Genomic DNA, 12,653 nt, shown 5'->3' on the forward strand with positions numbered 1-12,653 from the left:
AGATAGGTAGGCCTACATGTAATCATGAAAAATTATAAAAAATTGATAATTTCCTAATATAATATCTTTGATAATTTTTAAAATAATTGCTGTTAAGTAAGATTCATATATTGTAAATATTCATTTCTTAAAACTAAGTATTTACAAAATAAAAATTTGCTTTGCAAATTTGAGGAAGATCTTAGCATATTACGAATTATTCATGCTTGTAATTTGGTGGTATTATGTCACAATGCTACTATATTTATCTACTTTTTGATCCACATTTCATGGGCTTTTTATAACAGATGGAACAAAAAATACATCATTTTTATTTTAAACCTTTAAATTCCTTTTTTTAAAATTTCAATACATGTATTTACACATGCAGGGATTTACTTTAATTTCAAAACTAATTTGTTTGTTTAAAATTCAAATAACAAGGTTTGAAAGCACAATTACATGTACCTGCTACCTACTTCGGCCTGTCGTTCTGTGAGGAACATAGGCCATCGACGACAGTCCTCCAACAAACTTGATTCGGAGCTGCTTTAATAGCTGCATCCTGCCATGTTATATCCTGTGTCTTTAACTCCGACTCCGAGTCAAGCCTCCATGTGTTTCTAGGACATCCTCTCTTCTACAATAATTATATTAAATTGTGTAAAATTGCACAAAATTTTATGCTTCATATGCATGCATGCACCATGGATATTTTTTCTCGTATAAGTAATACATGAATCAATATCAAAATCCTTTTGGTTTCCTTTTATTTCTTTTTTAATTTCTTTTATTTCTCCTTGTCTAATTAACTGAACATGTATTTGAGGATAATCAGACCTTATTTTATGCATGTAAAATATTTGCTATATTTATGTACAGTGTATTTTAAAATATATATAAATATCACTCAATTTTAAAGTTTTGTGTTAATAGCTATGCCTATAGCTCTATTCTTAATCATAATAAAAGTATTCTAAATTGCAGTGATGAAAAAAAATATTTTTATCGGGAAAAATACTTTTTTCAAGGTGTTTTTATATCTTTCATACTTCTTGACCCCCTTGTACATGTATTTACTTGCAAAAGTTTCTGTATATACAATGTCAATACTGATCTGTGAATGACTGGTAAATAGTAAAGTACAGTGAAGGTGTAATGAACCAATGACACTTAATTTATATATATAATATACAAAATATAATTAATTTATATTATATTAATTATATTAATTAAAAATAATGTTCATCCTTGGATATCTCACCCCACCCCCACCCCCCTTTGGCTGATTTCAAAGCTCTATAAAAAATTGAAATTTTGTCTCAGGCCTTCGGAAAAAAATGCCTAGCATCCAAATCATCTCCACCTAAGACCACAAAAACTAGTGCTAATTGTAACGGGGTCCGTTACAGATGTTCCCCAAACGCTCCCCAACTCCGTTTTGGTGCCATATTCCCTGTAAGCTTTATTAAATAAGACAAACTCTATGCATCTGTGATTTTAACAACATTGACAAAGAAGTGTACAAAAATCATTTAAACTTTAGCTTTGCACGCTTGCACATGTAAATGCATTTGCGTCATGACCATATCATCTTGTCTACACAATCTATATTTTTAATACACTTAATATTAAAGTATTTAATCCAAAATTATTTTAAAAATACGCTCATTCAAGTGTATGTTTGATTTTACTCATTTCACGTGCACGCACGTGCATACATGAGCATGGTGACCATACCTTCTTGTAGAAGTCCATTACATCTATCTATGTTCTAGAATTCCACCCCGTTTGGGTGAAAACTAAGGGAGTTTTAGCTGTGTAAAGTTTCAGCCAATCAGATTGCAGCACATGTACACGCAATTGTATGCATGTGCATGATGACTGGATACCTACTTGTAGAAGTCCATTATATCTATCTATATTCCAAATCCCATCCTGTTTGGTTGAAAACCAAGGGAGTTATAGCTGTTTAAAGTTTCAGCCAATCAGATTGCAGCGCACGTGCATGCATGTGTTTTCATGACAATTGCTCTATTTCATGTTGTAGGATATCCTAATTCATGGCTATGTTCAAAATTTCAAAGGATTTCGTCAAAAAACAAGAAAGATATTGAGACTTTAGTTGCAGCCAATCAGAGCGAAGTGCACGTGCATGCCCGTGAGATCTGCTATTCTGTCACCATGTCGTCATGTCTATACTACTAATATATGTTTCAAAGCATTTCATCTAAAAAAAAAAAAAAAAAAAAAAAAAAAAAAAAAAAACCGGAGCTACTATATCTATTATATTCTTGGTAATTTCACGTGTTGCACGTGCAAGCTCTTGCAAGCACGTGCGCGCAAAATGACCTTGATTCCGCAAATCAACATAACATGTCTACTAACCCTAAAAAGGTTTTACCTACATCGGACGAACAGTTTACAAGATCATTCCAGGACAAAAAAGTTCAAGGAAGAAAAAGAAGAAAAATAATAATAACTAGATGAGATCTCGTTGCGAGCAATGAGTAGGTCTTCCGTTGAATTTCTCGATAAGATGAGATGTGATTTTGACTGAGATATTTTTTTAAAAGAATGACATTGATTTTTAGTTAAAGTTAAAGTTTCTCATTTTTATCACGATATTCTGAACATCTTTTGTTTGATAAGGCTTTTAAAAATTTCCCCCCCTTTTCGAGACATAAAGCATAAAAATATAGCATTTTTGCCCCTTGTGACCCCCTAATTACGTTACATATGATAAAAATATTATCATATATTGTTGCAAATCATTAAGATGAATACTTTTCCCCCAGTAATGATAACAAAATATTGATCATTAGAGAGGGGGTTATAGATAAAGAAGTTGGCCCCTCTGACCCCTAATTTAGGGGTCACCCCCTTTTTTCTTCATATCAAATGAAAGGTCTTCTGATTTTAAATATTTTTTATTCAACATTTATTCAGAGATTTCTATTCGTTGTGGAGATATGCTAAATAAAAATATTTAGGGGCCACTCCTACAAGTCCTTAATGGGGCCGTTTTACAAAAATTCAAAGTATGCATATTGTTTAGAACATTATTCTGAGCATCTTTTGTTCAATATTGCTTATCAAAAATTCCCCCTTTTCGAGATATATAGCGTCAAAAATGTGACATTCTGGCCTCTTGTGACCCCTAATTACGTAACATATTATCAAAATATTATCATATATTTTTGCAAATCGTTAAGTTGAATACTTTTGCTTCAGTAATGTATAACAAAATAATGATCATACGAGAGTTATGATAAAAGACTTTTGGCCCCTCTGAGCCCCTAATTTGAGGGGTCAGCCCCATTTTCTTGATATCAAATAAAAGGTCTTGTGATTTTGAAGATTTATTCAGAGATTTCTATTCGTTGTGGAGATATGCTAAACGGAAATATTTGGGGGCCCCTCCTACAAGTCCTTAATGGGGCCGTTTTAAAAAAAATCAAAATATGCACATTGATTAAACATTTTTTTACCATTTTTTTCAATATTGTTGATCAACATATTCCGCTTTTCGAGATTAAAGCGCAAAGATTTGACATTCTGGCCCCTTCTGACCCCTAATTACGTAACATATGATTAAAATTGTATCATATATTGTTGCAGATCGTTAAAATAAATACTTTTGCTTCAGTAATGTATAACAAAATATTGATCATTAGAAAGTTATAAAAAAAGACTTTTTGGCCCCTCTGAGCCCCTAATTTGATGGGTCAGCCCTTTTTTCTTGATATCAAATGAAAGGTCTTGTGATTTTGAAGATTTTTTGTTTACACTTATTCAGAGATTTCTATTCGTTGTGGAGATATGCTAAATAAAAATATTTCAGGGTCACTCCTACAAGTCCTTAATGGGGCCGTTTTACAAAAATTCAAAGTATGCATATTGTTTAGAACATTATTCGAGATCTTTTGTTCAATATTGCTTATCAAAATTTTCCCCCCTTTTCGAGATATAAAGCGTCAAAGATGTGACATTCTGGCCCCTTGTGACCCCTAATTACGCAAGATATGCTTAAAAGTTTAAAATATATTGTTCCAAATGGTTTAAAATTTAAGAATATCCAAAAATCGAGCACAAAAAATGATAAAATTTTTTGGTATATGGGGGATGAACCCGGGCCGCCTGCGTGACAATCCAACACGCTAACCATTTACCATTGAGATCACCGCTTCGCGTTTTCAAATGCATATATCCAATTGGCTTTTCCGATTTTCAAACAAATTACATATTTCGCTTCTGCAAAAAGGTCTCTATTCAATTCTAAAACAAAAATATAAAAAAAGAAAAGTTGAAAAATTGCGTTTTTTAAATTCGCTTCCGGTTTCGACCGGAAGTATTGACGACGCACGAAAAGGCGATTCTGCAACGCTATAAATCATGAACTATCATCTCCAATTAATCTTCAGCTCATATCTTAAGCAGTTTTCGCTACTAAATCAAGACAAAATTGCATTTTAAAATCAGAAAATTGTCCATATCTCACGACTGGAAATGACGTCATAAAAACGCTTATAAATCCATCAAGATCGATTGATTAGCTATTACATATGAAAATTTCATGTAAATGGCCACTCGTTTCTGAGAAATCGCGTGCACAAAATCGGTTGGAAGAATAATAATAATAATAGGGAAAAAGAAACCGAACGAAAACAATAAGGTTTTCCCGTTGGAAACGGAAACCTTAACTAAAACATCTTTTGGGACAACGAGAGGTTTTCCCTTCAATTCAGGAAAAAAAATCTCGTAAAATCGAGCTGAAAAGTGATTCAAAATTTTTGTTGCAAAGAGGATTGAACCCATGTTGCCTTTTTCTTTTTTAAACGCGCAAACCATTTAAGCATTAATTTCATATTTTTGGTTTGCTTGGTCCTATAACACACCTGGCCGTGCCGAGAAATTATCAATTTGTCGGCACGGCCAGGTGTTTATAGGACCAAGCCCCCAAAATATGAATTAATGCTTATATTTACATTCACTAATTTTCCTTCTTCACAATTGCTCATTTCGTTAATCTTAAATGTGGATTTAGTGCCCTTCAAAACTGCCGTGGTTAATAGATGTAAGAGCCGTTTGTGACGTCAAATGACGATAAATGACGTTTCAAAGTTAAATAACGCAAACAAACACTGCGAGGAAAAAAAGTGACAAATCAATTCTTAACGCACATAACGTTAATTTTTAGGTTATTTTTAGGGTTATGATTTTCATTAAAATTTAAATAAAAATTTTTTCATTTTGGTGGTCCTAGAGCATTGAAAATGTATATAGTTCCTACTGTGACCTTCTAACGCGCGGTGACAAGGTTTCGCGTGTGTTATAGAAATTTGAACGTTGTGGAATTCTAATGGATTTCATAAGGAAAATTACACTGAACGTAAATATTAAGCTTTTGGGAGTACTGCTTAAATATATTTGTGTATACTTTTGCAACAGTACACCTGTCTAAGAATCATAAAAGGCGGGTCACTATTAATAATTTGCGCCAAACGCCACGAGTAAATATTCGCGCATTTTCTTTGAACTTATCTATTAAATAGGTGTGATAGCTTCAATGAAATAAGATAAATAAAACGTTCTTATCGCCTTTATTTTATTTCGACGTTTAAAAAGTCTTTGTATACATTACACATATCGTATCTAGCCCAGTTACACTCAAGTAGTGAAAAGAAATTAAGTGTTAAATTACACTGAATTGCAACGAACTACACGGAAAGTCCAATTAGTTTTTTTTACATTTCATGAATCCATATGTCAGAATGGTTTAATCAAACGCTCAGCTGCCTCCATAAACCCCAGTTAAATGGCGGAATTGACAAAGGCAGCCGCCATTGGGGCCCGCTTCAGATTTTTAAATATTAATATCTAGAATTCAGATAAGCCAATTTTCAAACAACTTACATAGTAAGCATCAAATTGTTAAGATGAATACTTTTGCTCAGTAATGTATAACAAAATATTGATCATTAGAGAGTTATGTAAAAAACTTTTGGCCCCTCTTAGCCCCTAATTTGGAGGGTAAGCCCTATTTTTTTGACATTAAAAGGCTTGGGGTTGCACATTTTGTCTTCAATATGTTTTAACAAATTATGAACAGGTGTGAAGATATGAGACAAAATGCGTCAAATTTTGTGAGATATTTCTGAGCATTTTTTTGGCCCTACCGAACTCCGGTGCCTTTTGCGCTAGAAAAATTTGGAGACCCAATTACAACTCACTAAACCTTCCTCTATTTTCCCTGAAAATCTCTAGTCCATATCTTAAGTCGTTTCGGAGGAGTTTCCTGGACAAGCAGACCCTCTTAAAATCAGAAAATCGTCCATATCTCACGACCGGAAGTGAGATAATCAAAAACGAGAAAAACCTATCAAGATCAATTGAATATCTTTCAGATCTGAAAGTTTGGTAGAAATCGGACGAGCCATCTCTGAGAAATCGCTTGCACAAAATCGGTTGGAATAATAATAATAATAATAATAACTAGAGCAAAGCTCGTTGCAAAGCAACGAGTAGGTCTTCCGTCCGGTTTTGACCGGAAGTGCCGAAAGTGACATAAAAAAAGAAAGAATAGCTAAATGTCTCCAGTCACTTTATAATTTCAATTTTACATCAAAAACCTTTAAAATAAACCATTTTTCACTTCGGGTTTACCGGGAGTACCGACGGGCGGGAAAAATTTAATTTTTTTGCTCCCGAAACATATGTTATCCAAGAACCTGTAAGAACGGCCAAAATACGCGTTTTCCGACTACTTCCGGTTTGGCCGGAAGTGACAACGGCGGACGTATTTTGACACTCCCGATAAGCTTGACATTTTGAACAACTTTGCTTCTTTGACGTATTACAAATTCTCAATACTTTTTGAGATATAAAAAAAAACTTTGGGCCCCTCTACGCCCTTAATTTTAGGGGCCAGCCCCTTTTACAAGATATCATTTGAAAGATCTTGAAATTCTACACTTCTTTTGTTCTAATGCTTAACAAAATATTTTCATAAAAAAAAATCGTAGAAAAGGTATAAAAAATTTGAAATTCGCGAAATGACTATTTTTGGGCCATAGCGAGCGCCGATGGGCATTTGCGGTAAATTTGATATACCTTTTGCACCCCTTTCCCAAAATTAGCTCTCCCAACCTCAGAGTTTGAAGTTTCTATCTAGAGCCGTTTGTCGGGAAAATTGTGGACAAAATGACCCTTAAAAATCAGAAAATCGACATATCTCAGACCGGAAGTGACGTCATCGAAACAAAAAAAACGCATAAGGTTAAGTAATGTTCCATAAGTCCGAAAAGTTTCATAAGATTTTGTTCGGCCGTTTTCGAGAAATCGCGTGCACAAAATCGGTAAGAAAAAAAAAATAATAATAAAAGTGAAAAAGAAACCGAAGAAAAACAATAAGGTCTTCCGCGAAGACGGAAGCCTTAATAAAGGGAAAAAGAAACCGAAAATAACAAGAAGGTCTTCCGTTGGAGACTGAAGACCTTAATAATAATAAGAAACAGAGTAAAAACAAAGTTCCCCAAATTCTTTGGGGAACATAATTACAGTACAGAAATATGCCGCATATAGCCAGGGCAATGCAAAACATGACCACCTCCAAAATATAGAAAGCGTTTCCTTCGGCCACGTGGTTCTGACAACCTTGAATAAATAGCGAATTACGTCATTAAAGTGAAAATCAAAGATAGAATACTTGTTTATATTCAAAAAACATTACCTTTGGGTCTCGCACACCTAGGGAACTTCTTACGACGCAGGTAAATTATACGCGGCGATTATATTCGCTGCATCGTCAGCTGCGGAGCTGATTCGGCCATTGTTTATTATGATCAGCCCCCAATGTTTCCCCCTCCAAGATGGCGGCCAATAACCTTGATAGGGTCTATTGACCTTTCACCTACAGACAATTGTTAAAGCCAAATCTTTCCCCCCGCCCATCCTTATATGTAGTTCAAATACCACTTTCCCAAACTCCACCTTAAAAGTGGTTTATCATCTTCCCTGGTCCACATTTAACTCTCTCCTAAAGCCATGATTAAAAAGTGTTTCGTCCATCCTTTTCCTCCAGCCTGCTTTAAAATTGGTTCGATGTGTTATGAGATTAGATGATTAATGGATATTTGCTTATCCTATGGAACATTAGAATTAGCAGATTTTATGCCATAATAGAGTACAACTTGATCCAGATGGCATTTTTTAACAATGAATACTTTAAATTGAGAAATACATTGTACTGTTATTGAGCTATGCTTAATTCATCACTTTATTATGAAAACTGTCTTTGTTTTTATATACCATTGATTGTTTAGGAATACTATAAATCCAGGACCCACTACAGCTTTGTGGAGGCCCTCATAAGGAGAGTAAGGAGACTACTGAGGCTCAACACAGGGAGCTTACAAGTTATAAAAAACAGAAACAGTTGCCTCTCTATAGTGAAATGATTGTTGTCTATAAAATTTGATACGACTTTTTAATGCTAAGTTCTACTGACTATGGACTTATTGAGCTGATAACTTGACCTTGCATGGAACTTGACCTATTAATATCTGTTGAAATCAGTTTTGTCCATGTATTTCAAGATGTATGTGAATTAAAATGAAAACATCTACAATAAAAAGTTTTCTGAATCAGGTTTATCGTGTTTGTTTTGGGATTACATACACAGTCAAACTCTGTTTGTGTTATTTTGTGTCCGATGTGTCCAAGAAAAAAATCTAATAAAGTGTTTAATTAATTTATTTTGGTTAATTAATGTCCTCTAATAAGTAACATATAACTAGATTAAAAGGATTCAGATTTATTTTAGATCAAAGGTCAGATTCTAACCGCATCAAAAGTCCTGTATAATCAGAACTCCACAGTGTGCAGTGCATGATAGAGGGTCAAATCGATTAAAATGTACATAATAATATTTTTTCTTTCTTCATTCTCACAAATATACTGTGGTTTCATCAATATTCGTTGAGCACCAATTTTTGAGGAATTTGTTGTTGAGCAGATCCATGAAATTCAATGTTCTTTGAATTGAGAAATACAATATTTATATGTATAGGCAATGCTTTAGTCCACAAAATTGTTTATCCTTGAAAACGTCTGTTTTTACAAAATCCATGATGGCAACAAAATTGATGAAACCGCAGTAAATGGTATTTTTCATGAGGTATTGAAAGTTTCTTCTAATGTTGGGTCTTTATTTGGCAGTTATTTCAACCTTGGGTAGAATTATAATAAAATTGTTTATAAATTATAATTTATATTTTATACCTTATTGATAATAATATAATTTAGATTATTTTACACAAATATATGAACACGAGAAAGTGAACCTGAATCAAACTATATATTCTTGTGATTTGTGACACTGGAAAAAGTTTCTCTCACAAATATTTCATTATTCAAAACCCATTGTTTACACATATTTGATTTTCTTCACTTTACCACTGTCATACTCAGCTACATAGAGGTTGTCTTTTGTGTCTACACATAAACAAGATGGATTTTTTTTAGATCAAAGTTATTAATGTAACGGAGGAACTGTCCGTCCTGATTTAGGATGTGGATACAGTTGTTATCAAAGTCTGCCGACGGATTTGACTCTGGCTGTGAGTTGTGATGCCACGTGGATTAAATGATCCCTTGGTAGTAGAGGGATGACCAGTGTATCTAAAGCGGAGTTTTCCTGCCTGATTAACCACCACTACTGCACAAGCTCCATTGTCAGCTACACAGATATCCAGGTTCCAGTTCTCACTGATGTATTTAATGTAACCAGATGAATACAGAGGTTTACCTTCACTATCAAACTGAATGCTTTGTTTTTCTGTGGAGCCAGAGTAACGGACAACTTTTGATTCTTTTCCATCATCACTGTACATGGTAAACAGGAGGTCACCAGAGGAGGTACTGCAGACATTGTTAGGTTTCCACCCCTGTAGTCTGATCACTTCCAGTATCTGTTGATTCTTCACTATGTTTACAGTTCTTGTACCATGGTCAGTATAGATTGATCTCCACTCCTGTCACTGTTATGTCCCTTGGGTATGTCCCCACACTTGGTTTGGATTGACTTCAGTAGTTTGCCCTGGAGGTTGTAGAGTTTCATGATTTTGTCATTATGGTGTGTCCAGATTTTTTCATCACTGAGACAGTTAACACTGTACAGATTGCCATACCTAGTGTCTATGGTGGTGATGAGCTCTGGTTCATCAAGCAGTGGTTTGACTGGAAGACAGGATACAGCTTCTGGTGTCTTCATTGTGTAGCCTTGTTTCTCTGTTGTAATGGATAATGCTGACACAAAACCAAACATTTGAAGGAGCTGCTCTGTGTTGATCTGATGAGGAGAGAAACTTGGTAATGAAATGTTGACTTTAGGAGGTAAACTTCTGAATTCAGCATTCCTTGATTTGTATGTAAAGGCTAGGGAGACGTCATTTGAATCTAATATTTTCCTCACTTCAATTACATTCTCTTTCATTTTAGAAGCAATTTGTTTGATTTCATTTTTCAGTTTATTTAGGGTAGCCAAGTGTTTAGATTTCATCACATCAATTTCAGATTTCTGTTTGTTCACAATGATGTTAATTTCTCTGTGCCATTCTTCTCCTTGTTTGGTGACAGCTGTTGTCAGTTTCTCATAAAGTTTTTCCAAGTTGATTTTTTCAGAGTTTAAATCTGATGTAATTTCTTCAGATTTAATACCAATTGGATATTGGATACCAAAAACTTTGATCTTTTGACCTTGGAGATTTCTATACTTATGAAAAAACGTTAACCTTGACAATATCTTTTATATGGTAAGGGCTAGGGCTTTCATACTTCATATATCTAATTCTTGTGAGAAGTCCTTTCATTGAATTTCAAGAACTCTGCCCCTTGGACCTTAACCTTGAAGTTTGAACTATTTTTTTAAAAACTGTGACCTTGGCCACAACTTTTGAACTGTACATACTAGGACTTTCATATTTCACATATGTATTCTTTGTGGTAAGACCTTTAATTTGATATCAACAACCTTGACCTTTTGACCTTGACCATGGAGATTTTTTCTACCTATGAGAAAACTTTAACCTAGACCATAACTTTTGAATGGTAAGGGTGGGCTTTCATACTTCACATATGTAATCCTTTTGAGAAGACTTTTCATTCTTTGATCTCGACCTTGGAGTTCAGTGATAATTTCTAAATAGATGACTTATGAGAGGGCGTTCATATTAGACATAAAATGTCATAAAAAATGATATCTCACCCAAAAAGACACCACCGAAAGCGGGGGACCAAAATTCTTTTAATTTGCTTGTTTAGAGTTTAAAAGGAAAGTTACTTACTAAATGAATTTTTTTCCAGTTCCTTAAACAGCCCTTTTATTGCAGTCCTTTTCTTGCCTTGTAAATTTCTTTTTTCTTTTTTCAAATTTAGACATAATACATGTATAGGCATTGAAATTTTGGACGTAGCCCCCCCCCCCCCCCCATCTTCACAGGCACCTTTCAGTGTATTCAAAGAAGGGTAAGTGGTAGTGTTTGGGAAAATTGTTAACTCCCCAACCAACACAAACAACCACCCCTCGAAATAGGATTTTCACGTTTGGAGAATGGTCATTTTTTTCTTATTTGCTTGTCAATTTCTTTTTAGTTTGGAATTTTTTTTCTTTTGAATTATCCCCCACTTCTAATTTGCTTTTACCGCCAATGTTACTAGAACTTATATGGGTTATTGTACTGAAACGAATATTCAGTGTTTATTTCAATATTGAGCCCTGTTTTTACAAAAGAGATGGAATTATGATATAATAATCAAATCATTCATTACTACGAATGTTAAATGGTAAAATTACACAAAGAGACTACCAGATAACGACATATCAACATAAAATGTCCAGCAGATAATGACAATCTCAACACAAAAGTCCAGCAGACTACAACAATTTCAACACAAAGAGTCCAACAGATAACGACAATATCAACACAAAGGGTCCACCAGATAATGACAATCTCAACACAAAGACAGATAACGACAATATTAGCATAAAGGGTCCAGCAGATAATGACAATCTCAATACAAAGAGTCCAGCAGATAACGACAATCTCAACACAAAGAGTCCAGACTTCAGCAGATAACGACAATCTAAACACAAAGAGTCCAACAGATAACCACAATCTCAACACAAAAGTCCAGCAGAAAATGACAATCTCAACACAAAGAGTCCAACAGATAGCAAAAATCTCAACACAAAGAGTCCAGCAGATAATGACAGTCACAACACAAAAGGGCCAACAGATAACGATAATATTAGCACAAAGGGTACAGCTGATAATGACAATGTCAACACACAGAGTCCAGCAGATTACGAGAATCTCAACACAAAGAGTCCAGCAGATACTGACAATCTCAACACAATGAGTCCAGCAGATAGCGACAATCTTAACACAAAGAGTCCAGGAGATAAAGACAATCTCAACACAAAGAGTCCAACAGATAACGATAATCTCATTCCAAAGAGTCCAGAAGATAAAGACAATCTCAACACAAAGAGTTCAGCAGATAACAACAATCTAAACACAAAGAGTCCAGCAGATAGAGACAATCTCAACACAAAAAGTCCAGCAGATAGCGACAATCTTAACACAAAGAGTCCAGCAGAAAGCTTAAGATTA

General features: G+C 34.4%; 1 pseudogene; it reads right to left on the reverse strand.

Annotated features, from left to right (window-relative positions):
- Positions 1–514: 514 nt before the first annotated feature.
- Positions 515–10,474, reverse strand: LOC134269584 (uncharacterized; annotated as a pseudogene).
- Between the last annotated feature and the right edge of the window lie 2,179 nt (positions 10,475–12,653).

The sequence above is a fragment of the Saccostrea cucullata genome, unplaced genomic scaffold (genome assembly GCF_032062105.1).
Source record: "Saccostrea cucullata isolate Sc308-1 unplaced genomic scaffold, CSIRO_AGI_Scuc_v1 ctg9256, whole genome shotgun sequence".
NCBI classification, from domain to species: domain Eukaryota; kingdom Metazoa; phylum Mollusca; class Bivalvia; order Ostreida; family Ostreidae; genus Saccostrea; species Saccostrea cuccullata.